The sequence below is a fragment of the Haliotis cracherodii genome, unplaced genomic scaffold (assembly GCF_022045235.1).
Source record: "Haliotis cracherodii isolate W230 unplaced genomic scaffold, xgHalCrac1.p SCAF_5, whole genome shotgun sequence".
NCBI lineage: Eukaryota > Metazoa > Mollusca > Gastropoda > Lepetellida > Haliotidae > Haliotis > Haliotis cracherodii.
Genome location: NW_027266308.1, coordinates 45,252,100 through 45,273,371, shown reverse-complemented (window position 1 = coordinate 45,273,371; position 21,272 = coordinate 45,252,100). Strand labels below are relative to the sequence as shown.

The window sequence follows — 21,272 nt, the reverse complement described above, 5'->3', positions numbered from 1 at the left end:
TAAAGGGGAAATACTATGAACGTCTATACTTAGTTCAAGGGGCAATACTATGATTCGTTAATCATAGACGATGATAATCCGGACGATTTCACTTTTTGCACAGGTGGCACAGTGGCGCCGCAGTTCGATTTCGTTGTACAGAGTTGCGTCCCTTGGCAGGATCAGCTGATCTTGGGTTCGAATCCTCGATTCTCTCTGATTATGACCCTTTTTCCATCATCACCATATTTATGATAGTGAGTTTCAGTTGAGTGGTAAACTTCCATGCCTACGTCTCTTTCGGCTTTCCAGCAACATCAAGCTGACACACCGTGATACAACTGAAATGCTGTCAAAAGCGTCGTTATACCCTCACTAACTACCTCACTCATTTATCAGATAGTTGTGTAACGCCGCACTCAGCAATATTCCAACTACATGACAACAGACCAGACACTCCAGACACGTCGATTCTGTGACGAACGATCCTCGCCGTCGGGGTACGAGGACACGGTACCAACCAAGTCACCGAAGCTGGCATCCGATCCAGTTGGTCGCCTGTTACGACCAGCATAGGCTGCGCAGATCTATTCTAACCCGGAATCCGCACCAGGATTTTATCATATGAGTGAGTGAGTGAGTATGGGTTTACGCCGCTTTTAGCAATATTCCAGCAATATTACGGCGGGGGACACCAGAAAATGGCTTCACACATTGTACCCATCACGGGAATCGAACCCGGGTCTTCGGCGTGACGAGTGAACGCTTTAACCACTAGACTACCTGACCGCCCCTTTTATCATATGAAGGACATAACGCTTAGTTATACATACAGACTGATATATCAGTTCGAAACAAATCACTAGGTAGGTGTAGCAATTTATACATTAGATATGCACTTTAGGTTGGTTGGTTTGTTGTTTTACGCCACACTCAGCAACATTCCAGCTATTTGACGGCGGTCTGTAAATAATCGAGTCTGGAACAGAGAATCCAGTGAGTGATATCATGAGCATCGATCCACGCAATTGGTATAGATGAGATGCTTCAACCAAGTCAGCGAGCCTGACCACCCTATCTCGTTAGTCGCCATGCACTTTTGGGTGTTTCCGAAGGACAGACTTTGAGAAGTAACAGTGGCAAGGTTTCCGCTGTTATATCACCAGCATCTCTGATGACCAAACTATCAAGCGATAAAACTTAAGGAGTTTGGTACAATTAAATAAATAGTATCTATGTGTGTATAATTCATTATATCGAGGGGGCACAGGCGGCCCAGTTCTCTAAGGTGCCGCGATTCGCTGTGCAGAGTTGCGTCCTTTGGGCACGCCAGAAACCTGTGATTGTGGGATTGTAGCTTTGTAAGCACCATACCCGTGCTCGTGGGTTTCACCGAAATGGTAAACGTTTGAGACCTGCATCACTTCGGGCTTTCCTCCCACATGAAGCTGAGATGCCGCGATATAACTGGAATTCAGTTAAAAGCGGCGTTAAACCCAACTCACTCACCCACACACTCTTTATATCGAATATATAGACGCCCATACCTGAGTCAGATCAACTACCATAGCTAGTTAAATGAAGTGTACGGACTATTCAATATACATTTATCTTCCGTTGTTATGTCAATAAACGTAACTACACCGTAAGAAATTAAATCATGAACGCTTGACCGTTGACATTCCCAATAACAGAAATGCTTTAAGTCTCATTTGTGCCCGAGCCCTCCCATGGCGCCGACATAATATCCACACAGAAGCACTGTCCCTCCCCACCCCGTCCGGGTGTGGGAACCTGGCAGCAACAGTGACATCCACCCTTCACCACACAAAGCAAGGGCTTCACTTACCATCTCTAACATTAGGGTTTATCATCTACAAAATCAGACCAGTTATCCCCGATTCACCAAGTACAAAAGTATCCCAACAATATATAGCCAGCCATAGGCAGAAGTTGTCTCCTTAAACCGTCATACACCATAGCCGCCAGCTGAGCGCGGCGTTGAACAACAAACAAAATCATATACAGGATATGGTCTTTAAAATTGCTTGCCCATTTTGTTCATGATATCATGTTTCTTTCCGCAAACATTTATCCCTTATTATTTAAACTCTTCGTTTTTGTGTTTCAGTATATTTAACATTTCCTGTTTATATCATGTATCATTTCCATTGGTATACGTTAAGTGTAAGATATCCGACAGCTGGGTGGTCAAAATGACTGTAGTAAGATCTACCAGTACGTCTGTACTAATGACACTGATGACACCCGGACACCCTCTCTCTGGAAGCAGGCTGCTGGAAACTAACCAACCCTCCAATCCTACCCGCACCCCAAGACAGCTTTTTAGTGGATAGAGCGTCTGCCAGGGGAGCGGAAGGTCGATGGTTCGATCCTCGACCGCGTCATACCAAAAAAAACGTTAAAAGATTGGCATAAGTGGGATAGAACCAGAACTGGTCGGCTCGGAGTAAACTGCTGCATGGTATTTCAGTGAGCTAGCACACTAAAACAGGCGTTAGTCCGGACTAGTTCAAGCAGATGGCTACTACAAGCACACACACGCACAAAGATCTTGAACGCGACGTTAAACCCCACTTTACCGAGCACGAACAGAAGCATAACTTGCTGTATAAGCATTAATGTACCACCTGTTTGCGCAGGTGCTCATACTGTTGACCCATGGTTTGCTTGGCCCGGACTCGACGTCCACCTCAATGACTCACTTCTGTACACAATGTGAGGATTGGATGATGACAACACGCATTGGTTAATACTACTCAAAACAAGTTAAAGAAACCCGATATTTTTCATATGACTTAATCGGTCATGACATGATTCAAATCAGTTAGATTGATATTTAAATTAGACATCTATCAATTGACATACCAGTACACGTAGATAACGAGCACCCATGTGTAACCCTGCGTTAGTTCCGGGTCAATATATATACAATAATTGTCGTTCTTCAATACCCTCATAAAAAAACATTACTCTCTGGAAATTAGATGTAATTCGTATCGAGAAGTATAACTCCATAACCATCATTTCCGTTCAAATATACACATGAAACCCCTTACAATATGATATTTATCCAAATAAATTTAAATATACGAAATTGAATCATTAATGTAACATCGGATTTGAAGGAGCCTTCACACGGGGCAATAGCTACAGAGAGGCTCGCTATATCTGCAGTAACCTCGCCGCTCACCCAGGCTTCTTCTGTTTGTTGATGCAGAACTAAACATGCTTGCTACGCAAAAAACGTCATACAGCTTTGCTCAAGTGCGTGAGAAACCTTGGGACTCTTTATCAGGGTATATTAGAATAGATAAATATCAAAGAAACTCCATTTCGCGTATTCGACTGATGGAGCTAACTATACACTTGAAAGTCTATTTGTCAAAATAAGTGTGTCTATTACCAAGTGTTCTTTTTTTCAAAAGCCTAGAGCTCCCTTTCTATACCTTTTATGAAATATTAACTGTAGATGAAAACGGAGCCGGGTATCTGCCTTTGGTATAGTATCTAAATACTTTAATGTAATATAATTAACAACCATCAACCTCCCATGCAGATCATCCTACTCCTCACTCGGTTCAAAGCATGTGACCCGAAACGGGGGCTTACACAAAAATGTCACCATAGGATTCTTTACGGTTTTAAGGAAGTTTAAGACTCGGATAACGCAAATCGTTTCACAACATAATTCTTTGATAAATCACATTTCTGTTTTGTTGATATTAGTTTTTCACTCTATCACAGCTTCTGCTTTAGGACACGAAAACAATGCGAATAAATTCTACATGACTGCCCTGGCTCTGCAAGTGACAGGTGTATTAGTTTTGATATTAAGCGGACAAAAATACCAAGTGTTGTGAAATGTACACTAAAGGAAAAGAAGAAATATAAGCGCCTACCTTTGTAACTGACCAGGTATTGTTGTGGCCAGGTAAAATATCCCATTGTTACATAAGAGAAGGAAAGAGTCCGTGTAGGGAGCTGTCACAAGTAACATATCTATTGAGACACAGCTCTGCTACACCACGCATTTTTAGAAACATGTCATCCAAAGCAGTTTCTTTGAACTTTCTCACGGTATACGAACCTGTATACGTCTGGGCTAACAGGTGAGGGTTCACTGACCCCATGTTAAGGTAACAACCAAGGGAGGTAACTGAGATCATGTGACAACACGATTTAGATCATTGCTCAATGTAAAATTAGCCCTCCTAGTGCAAACTGTGTCTCGTGTGTCCCACATCACGCTTCTCATATGATTTGTCTCGTAATTTCCCTGTATCAGACCTCAACCTTTAAGTTTATAAAGGTAGCGTGTTTATGTGAGAGCGACACCGCTAGATATGTTTAAAGTCAGTCTCGATATAGCCCTGATGTAAAACGGGGGATACCCTCCACCAAGTAGGCTATCACCACATGATAAATTTACCTACCCCTTTGTCCGCGAACAATCAAACACAAATATTGACATTTCTTACAAGCACGCAATAAAATATGCCAAAGATTTCGCTCGTCAAACCTATTTATATACATTATCGTAGCCTAAGTTCCCAACAGTAATAAGATAGACTCCCTGTTTCCCATGGGCTATAACTAGTGCATTCGTCAATCGCTCTATAGCCACGTATATCACAATCGGGCTATCGCAAAGACTTTAATATACTTATAGACCTTACGCCATGTTGTATCTATGTGACCATGCGACTGGGTATCTGTATGCATAAATAACCCTTTAACTCAAAAGTACTGCAGCGTACGAGATCTATACGTCAGCGTCGCCACCAATGACTTCTATACATTAATACCAAACAACTAGTGAAGCGATTGTTGTACGGCTGTGGTAACTGGACTGATCGCTACAGGGTGCGCCTCTTTTCTGCTATTCGAACTGGGTTCCGTAGACCGTGGATCGAACACGAACATTCTTTGTTATTTGTCAGTCTTATGATATTGGTCTGAATTGGAAATGTTTTATTTCCATAAGTTTGAACACAGGTAAAAATCGCAAGTTACATTTTTAGTGTCAAATTTTGTGTACTGTTATATATAAGGGGCAGTGTGTGGTGGTTCGTGGTCAGAAATCGCATTATGGGGGTCTGGGGTTCTGTCACGCATTACAAACTCACTTTTGTAAATGAGTTTCTGAACGTTCCGCGTCTCGAGCCAATATGTCCGTCCAACGTTGAACCAGCAAGGAAGTAGTATAACCATGTGATGATATAGATGAACCATATGCTAGGTTAATTTTTCCCCGACTTATCACAAGGTTACATCGAGTGAATGGTCTTTTTTGGCAAGAACTAAAATGAGAGATTATGCCATAAGAACATCTGAGAGAGAGAGAGAGAGAGAGAGAGAGAGAGAGAGAGAGAGAGAGAGAGAGAGAGAGTTTCGCATGAATTTACTGAGGCAGTGCAGTTCCCCAGAGTTAATTTCAGCTGAATGAAAGCCGCGAAAGTTCGTTCCACGAAGCGCTCATAAATGAAGGAATTTCAGGAGCTACATGGCATTTGGCCACGATGGCTTGTCCTCGGCAGGCGATACTGAAACTGGCATCTGACGGGACATTAAAAAGCCCAGTGAATAATATGTTGTTCACATAACCTCGTTATGTGTTGTCTATCTATTTTTATTACAAGTCCTAGATACGGATTTTTCTTGTTACAAAATATGTGGGCGAGGTTGGTTCGACGCCGGTATTCCTGAATCTCCATCAAGATGGCTTAAAAAGAATGAAATAAACACATCGTACCTATATGTTGACATCCGAACTCCGGTCCTCCGTGTGAAAGACGGACCCACTCTCCGTTAGGCTACCCTAGTACCGTGCGATCCACTGTGCATCTCTTAGTGCTGCCAGAATCCTCTACTTGCGGGTTCGAATCCCTGATACGCACTGATTGTTTCTAGGTTTGTCAGCACCATTCCTTTGCTTGTGGGCTTTTCTAACGTGGTAAACGTCTAAGACCTGCACCACTTCGGGCTTTCCTCCCAAAAGATACGCTGACACAATGGTATATAACCGTGAGTGATTCTTGGTTAAATGAACTGTATGCGACAGTCAGTGGCAACGAGGACGACCCGAGTTGAATCAAGAATTGCACTGGTTCAGCCTAGGTCTGCAGTGTGATTATTCTACATGAACCTCGTTCCAGTAAATGGAACTCCACGATATATCCTATCAGCTGTGATTTGTATTACTGGAAATATTCAAGCAACTTCACAAATCATCACTGGGTGTTGAACTGAGAAGTGATGAATAACAGACAACACATATCTCATGAAAATGATCATAAAAATCAAACTTTCTGTCGTGTATAGCTAAAGCCTAATATAACCATCCCCACATTGCTCAGTATTGAGCAACTCGTGAAGATCCGGGTTAGAATAGATCTTCAGCAACCCATGCTTGCCGTAACATGCAACTATGCTTGTCGTCAGAGGCGACTAACGGCATCGGGTGGTCAGGCTCGCTGACATGGTTGAGGCATGTCATCGTACCCAATTGCGTAGTCATTAGGCTGGAATATTGCTGAGTGCGGCGTTAAACAATAAACAAACATAACAAACAGTATTGAGCAAACGCACTACAGCCGTTCGGATTCCATGTCCTTCAGTATCTAGTGTATTAAAGTACGTGCGATACGCCGATAGTGATGTACGTGGTTACAGACTAAATGGATCGGGGTTCTGCGGGATCGGTTTGGTTGATTGTATGTCATCGTACCCCGACGGCGTGGGACGTTGCTATCAAATCAATCATTGGTTTGTCTGGTCCAGACTTGATCATTTACAGCCCATTGGACATAGCTGGGACACTTCAGACTGCGGCGTAAAATGCAAACTCGGCAAGTACAGGATTCCTACAGTTAAAGAATTATGTGTTAATATTGTGTTTCTTTGTTTGTTTGTTGTTTAACGGCGCTCTCAGCAATATTCCAACTATATTAGGGCGGTCTGTAAGTAATCAAGTCATGACCAGACAATCCAGTGATTGATATTATGATCATCAATCTACACAATTTGGATGCATTGACATACATCTACCAAGTCAGCGAGCCTGACCACCTGCTCTCGTTAGTCGCTGGGTACAATGTGTGAAGCCCATTTCTGGTGTGTCTGTGAATAATATAGTCTGGACCAGACAATCCAGTGATTGACATCATGAGCTTCGATCTACGCAACTGGGATACGATGACATGCATCAACCAAGTCAGCGAGCCTGACCACCCGATCCCGTTAGTCGCCTCTTATGACAAACATGGATTGCTGAAGACCTATTCTAACCCGGATCTTCACGAGTCACGTGTTAATAGAGTTTAGATGTATTAGACTGTCAAACTTGTGTAATTTTTGTAGATAAGTTTGAAATATCCCATTGTCAAACAAGAGGACCAGGTTTTCTGTTTGGGGCGAGAACGCACTAGAAACCATAGACCAGTCCATACCGTTTGTCCCTCGTCTTGGCTTCAATTATTACAAAATATGGATACGCGCGCAAAATGGCTGTTGAATTCAAAGGACGCCCCCGGATAACAAGCGCCATGGCATGTATCTTAAACGTTAAAAATTTACATGCAGTCGTCGTTTGTAGATAATCTCCTAATCACCATAACCCCAAGTCTCCGTTTCACACATTCAATGTGAAACTTATCTTTTGAACTTAACATCGGTGATTCATTCTATGGTAATGCTCTAATCCGGGTATCCTAGTCTTCATTGATTCATTCAAAAACTATAACAATGTCGAGGAATGCGGTGGATGGCGTCGCTCTGCCCACGATGTTGACCGTTCCTATAGTCACCCATGTCCCTGAAATGCCGATATTACCCGACCTGGCGGTGTAGAAATTCCGATATTACCCGACCTGACGGTATAGAAATTCCTGTATTACTCCGCCCTCCGGTGCTATTCGGGCATGAGAGGTGCCTTGTTCACGCCAGCGTCTAATTACGCCACAATAATGAGTTCTTATGAATCGGCTTTTAGAATGTGTACATTTGACAAACGAGTAGAAAATGGTATTTGTAGCTAATCCTACAATAAATCAGAACGATCGAACACAGCCCGTGTACCCCCATTGATAACCTCACAGAAGTTAGGAATTTGAACCCTGTACGCCGTTTATAAATGACGCACGGCCTCCGGAAATAAACGCCAGGCCACACCTAAAACCACTTTGTGTTTTTTAAACAAAAATATTGATCGAAATATTTTTGGACATTTGTTGTTTTAATGCGCATATCGCCACCAGTGTCTTATTACTGGCTAGATTTCGCCGCCACAGCAAACAGGGACATCTCTCTGAATGTTTTCTTTTGATTTAACCGTATTTATTGATTCCATTTTTGGAGAGGTGGGAAGATTGTGATGAATGGCCCGAAACAACCAGCTAAAATGACTAACAATATAATATTGTTGAAAAGAAAGAAACCTTAATTCATGCAGTGCAATGACAGGATGGCCACGAAGCCGTACATATAATTATGAACGTGAACAATTAGAAGAGTAACCTCCCCTGCCTTCCCTTGCACGTGCAGATTGCACCCATAAGTCAATAACGGAAGTGCTTCAGCAGACGAACAGGTGCTTATTTTTTCTACTGCTTTGTCAAATACGTTTCAAATGGAAATCATTAAAGTTAATCTACCATTCCTTGCAATTTTGTACCTGCATAAATCTCACAAAGTGAAAACGAAAGCTAAGTACGGGTGCACCAGATGTGAGAAGTTTGGATAGTGTGGGTTTGTCAAGGTAGGAAGATAATGTATTAATGTACAACCATATAATTAGCTGATTATTCAAAAATGACTTTGGTATAATACTATGTATTTTTGCACTGCAGTTTCCAAATTTCCCAGGTATCACGTAGCCTTCCAAACAAAAGTACGAATTGTATCAAAAATATATCCAGTGAGGTACGAAAGGGATATGTTCCCACAAAAAAACGCCTCAAACTGCGAGATCTGTTGAAGCCTCCGTATGAGGTCGCGTCGGGTGAACTTTCTTACATGCGATGAGGCCTCAACATTCCCCGTAGGAGCTAGCATATGTGATTTTTTTTATCTAAAAAACGAAGTCAACTGAGTAGTTCTGAATGCAAAATTACAAGGGCACTCTAATATCTTCTTGTAGATGTGTACTGTCGAGGGTATATGTATGTTCTGTGGCAGTTTTCCTTTCTAAGATCGATAATAGGCACAATGTTCGAAGCCCATTTCAGGTGTCGTCCACAGTGATATTACTGGAAAATTTCTAAAAGTGGCATAAAACCAAACTCACTCACTCATCCTAAGATCAAAATGTCGGAATTGAGGAGGTAAAGAAAAAAGGTGTGAAGAAGGTTCTGCTTCTGGTTATTTTAGGTTTCCGGACAGCATTTAGTGTTTCCTTTTTTATACCTCAGTGAATTCAGTGCTCATATTGTGACCCTATTGATGAACTACTGATATTGCTGTAATTCATGTTCAACATGTGTGAGGGTTGGGGACATAGGTTCAGTGCATATGGGCCATTGTTAAAATTGATTGAAATCAACATATGTGCAGCCTCAGCACAAAAAACATTCCCCCATTATCACAGATGTCAAGCAAAACAATCAAATACAAATCAAAGCTTATCAGAGCAGCAATTCTGAAATATTGACATTACAAAATGACTATGACAAATGAAATTCTAGTTGCCATGTTTGCTGAAATAAGAGGGAAGGGTACATGCAAACATTGATATCAATGGCATGGCAACAGGAGGAGGTCTGGTAGTTTCTAGGTAACAAGAGACAATGGTATTTGTGGGAGCAGAACATTAAAACATAGGGGTTGTCTCAAGACTGAAATGTATTATTTGCTTATGTTAAAGGGACTCTATGTTCCACAGTCTGGTGCCATATTCTGCCAAGGCCTACTATGTACTACAAGTAATACCATGTGTGAAACTAACTGTTCCTGTGTAATTAGTGTTATCATTTAATGCTAAATAGATACACATGATAAAATTTGAACAAGAAGACCAATAAACTGTAACTTACATCACTAATAAGTCAAGCCTAGTCCTCCTTGAATGAACTTGAAGAAAATTATGATAAAACAATGTGAAATGAGAAGGTAAAGGCTGAAGTTGATATTTTGTGGAAATGTTTATCATCCAATTTGTGTATGGACACTTAAATTGAGATACATTGTTTTAGAATATCAACATTCAGATACATTGTTTTAGAATATCAACATTCAGATACATTTTTATAATATTTCAACATTTGGATATATTGTTATAGAACAGTACTGTGGTACTTAAGATTTCAACATTCGGATCCAGATGCATTGCTACAGAATTTTTAACATTCAGATACAATGTGGTAGAATGCATGTATCATCTATGTTAAACTGTACTGAGGTAGCTTATGATTTCTACATTCAGATAAATTGTAACAGAATTTTAACATTCAGATCCATTGTTGTAGAATACATGTATCAACTATTTTTAACTGTACTGAGGTAGCTAGCTTATGATTTCAACATTCAGATACAGTGTTATATTATTTGAACATTCAGATCATGTGATTCATTTGTGGTAGAATATCAATTATGACCAACTGCTCTGTAGTAGATTATGATTTCAGCAATTTGTACATTGTTATTGCATTTATGTTCATAGTCAACCACTAGAAGTAATCTGATAGCCTTGGTGTGTGGTTGAGAGCTCCATTAATCTAAATCTATTCATGTTTCTGAGCTCCTAATTCCACAAATACATTTAGTTCTAACTTCTTTTGACACAAAATATGATGACAATATATACACATTACAAGTAAATATGTGTGGTAAATTCCAGGTTATTGCTTAAATCTAGAGGATGATTGTGAGCTTTTGAGACAGTCCTAAAGTATAATCAGATAATTAATGTATAATATCAGACTGACCCCTCCTAGATAACATTTATGGATGCTCTTGTACACATTCTATGAGCCCCTGGATTGGTCCACGTATAAGCTTCTAATAATTTTACATACTTATAGCTCTTTTGATGTTTATACACTCACTCACTCACTCACTCACTCACTCACTCATGTGTATGTGTATTAACCAGTTTAGACAATAAAGCCAAAAAACTATCGGTGGCACTATTTTGTATCGTGAAAGTTATAACCACATATGTTTCTTATGTAAGTGACACATCCCAACAACTGCAATTATCCCCATTCAGCATCATACCCACACTTTTTTGAAAGGTATGAGTATTATCTCTTGCTGCAGTAATTCCACAACTGATGGTACTCCACGAACCTTGCCAAATGATTGAAGATATAGAGTAGTTTTTCTAGGCTTTTTTGCAGAGAATCCTGTTTCTTCATCCAAGCAGAACAAATAATGTGAGCTAATTGAATACTTGGGGAAGTAGACAGGGTATTGGAGACAACATAAGGTGACTGTCCTCATGCATACCCATCAGCAGCTGTGGAAGAGGTGAGACATGCAAAAATTCAGATCTACAGATAAGCTGTGTTTTTGCGTAAAATATGCAAAATAAATCACCACTACCCAATTAATTTTGAGTTGCTTGTGTACACACTGGAAAACTTTCAAACCTTTAATAGCATAACAACACAGCATAATAACGCAATGTTTTCTTTTCACCTTGCATGCATCTATTTCTTTTGAGATCTGTATTTACTGATTGACGCAGGTTTCACACATACACAAATTCTACTGCAGTGAATAAGGCATAAAAAGGGCCCTATGCTTTGCTCATTATTAATTAGACATGCATATTGCTGTTGTGATTTTTTGCAACATGTTCCACACTTGGGGCAGCACATGATACACAGTAGAAGTCACCATAACAGCATTTTAAACCGGATCATTTCTGGAAAGATATGGGTGTAAAAATACCTAATAAACTGGACCCAGAAGGAGTAAAAATATATTGAATGCCCAAAGAAAACTAAAAATGTCCAATGTGAATGACAACTTGTGAATAAATACTCAATAGCTGAAAAAATCTTTTTAAAATTATGAACAGTTGGTAGGTAATATAGCCAAGTCATTTTTTGTTATCACCGCAGTCAGGAATATTCAGCTATACTATAGCTGCCTGTAAAACCAGTGGTTAATATTATGAACAGCATCTGACACCGTAGGTGTATGATGACATGCAACAACCCAGTCACGGAGTCTGACCAGCTGATCCATTGCATCTCCTCTAAGCATAGGTAACCGTTGACCTGAAATCCCGAAGGACTCTAAAGTAATATTGCCAAAATTCACTTGCACACATGAACAAAAGGGATCCAGTTTACATTTTTGTGCTTCAAATCTCTATGCTGTAATTACAGTTATGAAAACTAAAAATTATTTTAAACCAACAAACTCTGACTCAGAATCTACTTGACCTAGGGATTTGACCTTTTTTGTTGATATTTCTTGGGAGAAAGGTGGAGTTCTGTACCAACCAGTGATCAACATTGAGAGCATCTATCCATGCCATGAGGGTATTACAAGCAATCATCCCAGTAAACCAGTCTGACCTCCCGATCCAATTGATCACATCTTACAACCAGCATAGGTTGCTAGGGACATTTTATTCTCTAACCTAGAATCACCATGGTCAGTTCTAAAGAACACGTAATTAATTTGTTGAACTCTATCTTAGAACTCTATCAGTAATTATAATTCTGAAGTTAATTCTCTTGAAATAAATTGTCCTATATAGTCTTGAGTCATTGAACATATTAAATTGTTAATATAATAAAATAGTTTAAGTTATTAAATATTCATGTCAAATAAACTTTACAAGGCACCTGTGTATATTAACTGTAAACGGATGTGATTCAAAGGAATATGTATGTGGTGTTTTTTGTCATGGAAGGAAACAATAGAACAGCGATTTTCTTTGTCTAAGGTACTTTGAAACAGTAAGATTGTGTCAGGTGAGTTGTTTGGTTGTGAGGCATGCGGGGGTGAAATCTAATAAATAATGTGTCATGGTCTTCCAGTCTTCCAGCTTGGTGTAAGTGAACAGTGAATTTTTCTCCATTAAAATATATTTCCGTGGGAACAACTCTCTCTGGAGTTATATGTTTTATGAATGAAGTGCTTTGTGACTTATTCCGATGTACACTGATAAACACAAGTTTCATCTATATCAAAGGATCAACATGACACAAACGTGACCCTATAAACTTTCAGGACAGGATTTGGAATAGTGAAGAGAATCATAACAAAAACTCTCAGATTTATGCAGCTACAAGTGATGGCAAACAACCCATGCAGGTGCTTGTTATCCACGAGAACTCTTAATATGTATTTATGTTACCTATTTATATGAATATTCACACTCAGTGATGTGGGTGTGTCGTGTGAAGTGGTTGCTACAACTTTCTCAAGTCTATATAAAAATACACTAAACTCGATAAACAGCCAGGTTATTATATCTCATTAAAGTAATGATCTTTTCATGTAATGTTATCAACAAATGTGTTGGTGCCCTCAGAAACTATCATTTCTTTGGTGAACTGAGTAGATTTATGTGAAATATACATATTCATAAAAGTTTTTTTCACTGGTAATTCCAGTTTGTAAGAGTAAAACATTACTTATAGGCAAAAGTATCTGCCAACATATACACTTTTTTATAGCTCAATATTGATAATAATGATGATGTTTTGGACTAGATGGCTTCTGCAGATCGATCAATCTTTTAACTCTGTACAAATCCAAACCAATTAACCAGTATGTTTAATTATTTGGGTCCCAAATTAATACACACCTCATTCCATCTTAAGCCATACCCGTGCTCGTGGGTTTCACCGAAGTGGTAAACGTGTGAGACCTGCATCACTTCGGGCTTTCCTCCCACATTAAGCTGACACGCCGTGATATAACTGGAATACTGTTAAAAGCGGCGTTAAAACCAACTCACTCACTCACTCACTTAAGCCAAAGAAACACCAGCTTCAGAACAAATCAGAATATGATAAATAACAACATGGTCATAGTTACTTTTGCCTTTGAGTATAATAATCGTAAACTAATATTCAAATACTAATTTAGTATCGCTAGTGAACTTTCACATTATATTAAATGTCATATTAAATGTCAGTTGTTTTTGTCTAAATCCATGCTTGTATGGATACAAACATATACACTTATCTCTAAGTTTTGTTTTTTTGTAATACTTTTTTTATTCAGGGTTCAGGATACATTGTACATGATATGGTGCATATTGATACATTGACTGTTTGCACATCATTTGTAATGTGAGATAGATATTACTAGCGATAATAAATGATTTAATACATAATATATATGTATCACATGATGGAGTCCCCTTTTTTTTTTATCATAAAAACAACAGCCATTCACACTTCTCATACGAACACCATTTACACGCTTTCACACGGACGCCACAAGCACTCTCATACACACACACACACACATTATATTCTCAAAGAGAGATCTCAAATCTCAAGTCAGTGGTTCCAATTGAATGGTACGGAAATGTAGACACTAACACATGGTCATACCATAATATATGCATGAACACAAGCACACACACACAAACACACACATATGTATACACACACACACACACACAAACACACACACACACACACACACACACACACACACACACACACACACACACACACACACATACATACACATATACATATACATACACATAAACACATACATATACATATCCTAAAATTCCAAAAGGTTATGGTACATCATCCAGTCTTTGTTAAATTCCAAACCTCTGTTTGTGGACAAAAAACGTCTTTTCTCTATCTTATAGCGAAGTTTGAGTTCATTCTTTAAAAACTGTATATCTGGTAGTATATTTTGAACTCTACATCTGTAGATAAAGTATTTTGTGAACAGGATGATAAAATCAAACACTTTATCAGTAATAAGATTTTTTTTAAAGCCAAAAATAATAAATTCTGCTGAAAGATTTAGATTATGAATGTATCCACATTTGTCATTTATCCAGCTCATAAACTGTTTCCAAAAATTCTGTACAATATCACACTCCCACAAGAGATGGACGATCGTCTCTCTTTCATCACTGCAAAAAGTACATCGATCACTGTCAACATTCTTGATATAAAATAGAAATGAGTTGGTTGTAAGTATCCTATGAGTTATCCTGAACTGAAACCACGGAAGCTTTGTATCTTTGGTTATTTTGAAAGGTTTTATAAAAATGGATTTCCAGTTTAATACACCAAAAATAAATTCCCATTTCTGTCTGGCTTTCAAACTAACCAAAGGTCCCAAAAGTGTATAGTAGGCATGTTTGGAAACTTTCTTTAATGAGAAAAGTTTAGTCAATAATAAACTGTAATCTAAAGGGCTAATGGTGTTCTCCATTTTTATGTTTGCCTTCTTAATATAGTTTGAAACTGCAGAAACTATACTATTAAACTGCATGATTGGCAGTGTGAACTCATGTTTTCTACAAAAGTCATTGTATGACAAAAAACAACCATTTATATCTAATAAATCGCAAATTCTATACACTCTTGCATCAACCCACTGTTTCCAAAAAACAGTTTGTTTGTCAATCTAAGGTTCGCTTACCAGTGCATCAAAAGTGTCAATTGTAGCCTTATTAGAGAGTTCATAAAAAGCCTCCAAACAGTCTTTCCAAAAAGGATTGAGAGTTTGATTACTCAATTTCTGGATAAAAGAGGACCCGTATTTGTGCATAGTGGATAATTTTGGATGACAAGACATCAACAACACCTTCCAGTTGGTCTGATAGTCTTCAGACAACACCTTCTTGATCCAACCGCCTCCGTGGTCTAGTGGTAGAGCGTCCGCCCGGAGAGCGGAAGGTCCGGGGTTCGATCCCCGACCGCGTCATACCAAAAGACGTTAAAAGCTGGTACTTGTTGTTACCCTGTCTGGCACTCGGCATTACCGGGCTAAAACAAGGACTGGTCGGCTCTGAGTCAGTATACTGTGTCTGAGTGGGGTATTCATGTTAAACTGTGGCATGGTATCTCAGTGTGCTAGCACTATAAATCAGCATCAGTCCGGACTAGTACAAGCAGCCACACAAACACACACACGTACATGCACGTCGCTATATAAGTGCAATAATCTTGGACGCGACGTTAAACCCCATTTCACCTCACCTCACCTTCTTGATCCAAGAGATTTTCTGAGATTTGACATACTTAAAAACATCAACCATTCCCACACCTCCATCTGCAGAGGATTTGCATATCACTTGACGTTTAATTCTATCTGGTTTATTATTCCATAAAAATGCAAACAGTAACTTGTTCAACTCCTTCATAAACTGCTCTGAAGGATTGGGCAACGATAAGAAAAAATAATTCAATTTAGAAACTAATAATGCCTTAATAACTGCTATCTTTCCTAGAGGAGTGATAATTCTTTTCATTCATAAAGTTTCCTTCTATAATTCAAATCTTCAATTACTTATCTCTAAGTTGAAGCGAAGTTATATATTTTTCTTTTCTCATAAGCATGACAACACATCAAGCACCTGTTAGATGCACTACATCAAATGTGATCCTTCCTTCAAATAAGATATTTCCCATTTAATCCTTTTAAAAATCTGCCATTCAGTTGATCAAAGAAAGTTTTCCTCTGATGCCATTGTAACCAATAACCATTCACTCCCAAGTGGTTTGTCCAGGGTATGCAGGCCAACAATTCAGACCCTTGTCGGTTAGAATCATGTCCTATCAGTGTCGTGAGTTGCCAGAAGTAAACAGCATTCCTGGCCATATCTTCTCATCTATATCGCTTGTTGATTACTAATATCTTACGGAATTCCTTCTATTTAATAGCTGGAGTGGGCACATGCAGAAAATAGAGTTGGAAAGATTAATTCACAGTAGGGCAGTCATTTCTACCTTCTATTAAGTTGGTTATGATAATCTGAGTCACTTATAGACAATACACAATGTTATCAGCTTGGCAATTTATTCTTTTACCATCTCAATGTCCTCTATTTTAATCCCTACTTTTCACCGGGTACTGACATGAACAAGGAATATAAAACATGATATCTAACAGACAGTTTTAGTATTGGAAAAATTTGAGAGAATCTTGTTTCTCAGGCACCATGCATATCAACAAAAACACAAGCATGTAGGCATTATAGTTCTCTTTTATGAAGAAGAAAATACTTGGGTAGGAAAACACACTAGGAAAATAGAAGGCAATCCGCCTGCGACATAAGTTAAAAATTGTTTTGCCCCAAACCAAATGTTTTGGTGATGATATAAACGGAATCATACAATGGACAATGGAGATTTCTTATGATCATGGCAAAGATTTTGTCAATGCTATTTATTCCAACCAAGTAAACCAATGAAAATAATATGTGTGATGTTGTTCTTGCCATGAAGTTCTTTTATAATAAAACATTTTCAATGGTTAGTAGACTTGCACAAGTCCCTAAGGGAATAATTATTAGTTTAAATCATAAGTTCTAGATTATGTAAATAATAAGAACAAGTTGTCCCTATAAGAGACTGGAGTCCACATATCTAGACTTGCCAATAAGAAAGATAGAATTACTACATATCCATGGACTTTTCTTTCAGTACAGCCTTGGAGCAAGGCTAATTTGTCAGCTGCTATATTGTAAACATCCATAAATGTTGTCAGGATGGCCTGTATGGTTATTATGATGTCATAGTGATTATTGTGATGTCACTTATGTACCATGTCATATGGACTTATTTCACACTTTTCCACAATTTCCTCTCAACTGAGCATCTTTTGTAATTTTTTTAATAGTAAGTGCACATGTGAATATAAAATAAGATACACAAACATATTTTGTTACTTTTTACTCATTAGTAATATATAAAGAAGAAATTAACTACAGGGGACACAAGGACACATATTTGATTCTATCCAACTTCTTGACAGTGCTTGCTCATTAAGGCAAAGAAGTGTGTACCTTTGATTTGCTAATATTGTATCAGTTTATGCCATGTCAATGATTACAATTCAATCCATGTATAAGGGCAAACAGAGGTGTCACTTCAGTGACTGGGGCGGTCGGGTAGCCGAGTGGTTAAAGCGTTCACGCGTCACACAGAAGACCCGGGTTCAATTCCCGACATTTCTGGTGTCCCCATCGTGATATTGCTGGAATATTGCTAAAAGCAGCGTGAAACCATACTCACTCACTCACTCACTTCAATGACTTGTTTCAGGCCTAACTTCATTGTATTTATTCAGCTAGTGTTTTATTCTTTGAGGTTTAATTTCAATATCACACTCAAAATTGGATCATGATGATGATCATGATACACAGATGTAAGCATCATGGATACATACTTTTACAAAATTTGATAAACTCTAATTACAAAAGAAACTGTAATTATAAAACGTTAGAGTATAACTAGTCTTGATTATCCGCCCAAACAGATTCCAGTCGGCGTAAAAGGCAAATTAGTGAAGGATCAAACTAATCAGTGCAATCACTTTCATTCATACAGTTCTTTCATTTGAGAGAAAAAACACATTCAATTTGCATAATAATTTAAGAAAAGTTGTATTCAAATGCACTTCCATTAACAGGTAATACAATCACCTCCAGCAGTTTTAACAGTTGTGTCCAAGATGGTGAGTACCTTCGATCGGCTCAGTTTAATCCACAGAGTTTTGGTACGAAATGTGAACTTAGATAATGGGTGTATGAAGACAATGGGAAAATGTTGCTAATGGAAGTCAGTCGAGTGCACATGATTCGTGGGGTCAGATAAACAGCTCTCTTCATCTCAACTAGTGACTTCCTTTCAAGCTGACATATTAAACATGGTCATTGCTCCACACAGCATTATCCCTGTCACCTTCAAAGCATAGCTGTATAGAGGAAGAGCTTTCAAGAAGCATGTTTAACAAACACAGTCCCATTTTGTGATGACACAAAATATGAAAAATGTTGACATGTAATTCAAAAGTTACATGATAGAAATTCAGTTTGGGACAAACAATCCAATACAATCTTTGAATGATCAAAGAGACTATGTGAGTGTTAATAGTGATCTCACCTATATTCGAGATTAGTCGGAGGGGTCCTGACCCAAGGGACTTGACGACCAGGAGTAAACTGTGGGATACATGGTGGCAGTGTGGGCCTACATAGCAGCATCAGTTGATTCTTGTAGCCTCTCGGCAGCCAACCACACACCTGCAAATACATACATAGTTACAATTGTTGTACCTTGAAACAGTGTTGCTAAGGTTTGTCGCTTAAAATCAATGATGGCTTCCAGGAAAGTCTCGAAGAGTTCAGTATTGCTTTATCAATATGGTTCCTGATAATATAACCAAGAGATGAATCTACAGTGGAAACTGCGTTTACTCGTACAAGTCGATTGATCACTAGATTTTTTCCCCATATTTGATGTTTGTTGTGGAGACAGTCTCAGCAAATAAGAAGTGTCATAGATGTGATAAGTTATCAATACTAACCCCATGAAATGTTCAATATTTAACCTGATTTATTGAATGGAGTATTGATAGTATTTATTATTATGTCAAATAATTATTGTCATGGTCGCTCATTTCCTTTTATTAAGGCCCCTAGATATGAAATTGATAATTGTCAGAAAAATATATTTTTGCATGAGGATGATTTTCTTTTACATTTATGATACATAACATTGGCCCTATTTAACTAGAAGGCAGTTGAGGTACAAAACTATAAGCAACAATTTAAACAGAACCAAACAAATTTGACTAATGGAATACAACATCTTAACTGAATATGTGCAAGGATATGTGTTGAGGTTGTTGTAAATACTTGTAAATTTTGAATTCTTCCTTATTGCTTACAAAATAAACCAATTGGTACAAACTCTATGTTTTTGTGTTACTCTAATTCAAACAAATCAATCTTGATGTGTATGTTCTTCTATACTCAAAATGTTAATATACACCTGGAGGTATTCTCTTATGATGTTACAACATAGTATACCAATCCCTTACATATTGATTTCTAATGTGGACTATCCTTATTGCAACACATGGCAAAACCATACTTCATTATTTCTCTTTTACGCTGTGAACTGTAAGTCAGTGGCTTCAGGGCTATTTTAAGTCACAGACATTCAAAATTGAGGAGAGTTGTATCTCTGTCAGCGAGATAACAGGGTATCACTGCAGGAAAAAAACATGAGTTCAAAGCAATTCTTGTAATCCAAGTTTTTTTCAGAATGTATGGGAAGGTTTACTCAGATTTTGATAAAGTTACAAAAAACGTTAACCACTTTCAACACACTGAATAACCTTTAGTATACATCCATTAGTGTTGCCTTTGATTCATTGTATCCATGGGTGGTTTCAAAAGCAAATATTTGTCCTATCAGATTGTAATACATTTTCTTGAACTTCACAAACTACAGAAGATGTCTGAAATTTTTTGATATGTGTGTTATAAAGTTATCGTGGGAATACAAACAAATGTTATATTTTCCGATTGTGCTATGTTACATTTGAAATAAATGAATTCATGTTCTCCCGGGGAGTGGAGAGTTGTTTCCCTTGAATTGGTGACATTTACAGTGGAAGGCCATGGAGAACTACCATTGGTTGTAAGATGTTAGTATGATGAAAAGTGTTTAGTCATCAAATTGACTTCAGATTACTATGTGTTTTTAGGAAGGTTAGAATGCCTTTTATTTCAGCTAAACAATAACATGTTATTTTGATTATCATGTTAAGAACGTGGTGATTTGAAATGCTTATACATGCTACTTATCATTTAAGTACTTCTTACCATATGTGCATGATACTGTTTCATTTTTTTATATAATGTACCCAAGTTCAGACATTCACGTGCCAAATAAACATACTGAGATGAGAAAGTAAACAAAGACATATTGACATGACAGTGTGAGGTGCCTCATTCACATATCATCTCTACTTGGAATAGGGCATTTGAAACAGGTGACATAGTATGAGTAGGTATGAATATTGATGATCATTTGAAATAAAAGTACCTAGATACATGATAATACATTCCAACAGGTGCCCTTTGATCCAGGATCCCCATTGTATGTCTATCACAGTAATGCTGGGGATCATGAACAAACAAAATGGTTCACTGTTTTCAGTATGTCCACCATGAATCCATTAGACCTGCTTAGGCCTCAGTTGTACTGTGTACACATGCTGCAAAGTTCTTGTTTCTTTTAATCATATTGGCAAAGAAAAGATGATGAAGTTGCAATAACCCAAGTACCGTATTCGACGTAATAAGCGCC

The 21,272-nt window shown here is 38.2% G+C and overlaps 1 protein-coding gene across 5 annotated transcripts in view; it reads right to left on the bottom strand.

Annotated features, from left to right (window-relative positions):
- Window positions 1-21,272, bottom strand: part of LOC139444216 (delta-like protein D) — a 154,754-nt gene that overhangs the window by 65,546 nt on the left and 67,936 nt on the right. For 3 of the 5 annotated variants that reach the window (XM_071225132.1, XM_071225133.1, XM_071225131.1), the window contains one exon: window positions 19,056-19,195. The gene's annotated coding sequence lies outside the window, so the exon portion shown is untranslated. Of the gene's footprint in view, window positions 1-3,902; window positions 4,033-19,055; window positions 19,196-21,272 lie in introns of those variants that run through there. The other 2 variants (XM_071225134.1, XM_071225136.1) reach the window with 1 other exon arrangement.